Source organism: Psittacula echo (genome assembly GCF_963264785.1).
Source record: "Psittacula echo genome assembly, chromosome: 7".
NCBI classification, from domain to species: Eukaryota; Metazoa; Chordata; class Aves; order Psittaciformes; family Psittacidae; genus Psittacula; species Psittacula echo.
The window spans coordinates 57,161,572-57,163,264 of NC_137740.1; positions in this window are offsets into that span (position 1 = coordinate 57,161,572).

Consider the following 1,693-nt stretch of genomic DNA (forward strand, 5'->3'; position numbering starts at 1 on the left):
TTAACCGAAATGATGACTTTAGAACATGCCTTTGGAAATGATACCCAGCAGTAAGCTTCTAGCTTCTCCCTCTCAAGCACAAAGGTGCTATGTGAGAGACTCTGTTACAGAAAGAGAAATGACAGAATTCTCACAGATGTTAAAAGGGCAATTGAAAAGTCTTCACTGTTTCAGAGCCTTGTGGGTATCAGACATTGTATTGTATCTCGTGTAAAATGCTTTCCCCATCATTATATGAGAGTTTATTAAGAATTCATGAATCTTATGTTGACTATTTCTAAATGTATCTTAACATATTATCAAGGAGATGTAAGCAAGAATAATCCTGAAGAAAGCAGTAATTTATCGTGAGAATTCCTATTTCTGTCTGCTGCAGGTTTTAAAATTGCTGTAAGCTCTCCTTGCTCAGGGGATAGCTGAATGTCTCCCAAGCAGTTTCCTGATGAACAGCGCTTTCAGGTTCCATTCTTTTTGCCACTTCTCTCCAAAATTGTCAATATGTTTGTGACAGGTTTTTTTTCCCCAGTGGAAAGCAGGGGAGTGCTTGTGTTTCGTTGCTAGGTTAGGTGGATTTCTAGATGCCTTGCTTATTATGTGTCAGGTGAGAAAAGTCCACACACCATCTTCCTGGGCAGCAAACCTGGAGAAGAAGCTGCCTGCTCTTGGGATAGGGATGCAATAATAGCTCAGGTCAAGAAGGGAAGGAAAGAACTGCTTGATGCGAGCAGCTGTACTGCAAGTTGGGAGAAGAGGAGATTCCAAGTTGGTCTGCCTAAGGTGTTTAGGTGTGAGACCACTTCCTTGGAATAGTTATTAAAAGCTTGGACTGTCAAGTTGGATTTAACACAGCATTTCTATTTTAACTTGCTCTGGTTTACTGTTCAGCTCTGTAACAGGATGTAAGTGAGGAGGGCTGTCTGTATTCCAGTTCCAAATCTGTTTGGGATTTAGCTGTTTGGGGAACGTACAGTAGATGATATTTAAATAGAAAGTTTTTCTCTTTTGGTGCCTTGTGCTTTACTGCTCCTGTTGTTTTGGAACTACTGGAGGATGCTGCTGACCCATCTGGAGCTTTCTCTTCCAATTATATTTCTAAAAATGAGTTTCACAAATATGCCAGACTTACTACATACACACTAAAACTGTTCCCTCAAATTATAACTCATGCCACTAAAATATGTCTCCCTCAGATCTTTTTCGTCTGCCTGCCCTTTTTGTTTCACTTGGCAGATGGAAGGTGGTAAGGAAAGTCTGTAGGATAAATCTTTAGATTGGAGTTGTCAGAGCAGCCTGGGGGAATTCAGGTGTCCAAATCCCTGCCCCAGCCAGAGGCTTTAAACCAGTGTTTTATTCCTGCCTACCAGCTCATCAGCAGTGATGGGGCCAGATTAAGTCTTTCCATTCAATCTGTTTTTGTGGGCTAATGTTTACTAAGTGTTTGACACTGAGCCACTGGCTTTTTTCTGCAGCACCTGCTGCTACACCCCAGGGACTTCCCTTTCAGCCCAAGTGTTAGTCAGACCCACGCTGGCTTTGCTGTGAGGTCAGTATGCGATTGTGTGTCTGTAAAATATCGTTTCCCAAAAATACACTTTTTTGGGCGTAAGATTGAATTTTCCACTATTGATTTCATTTTAATGAGGGATTATGGTACCTAAACAAAAACGAGTAGTGGTTAAAATTTTCATCTTGT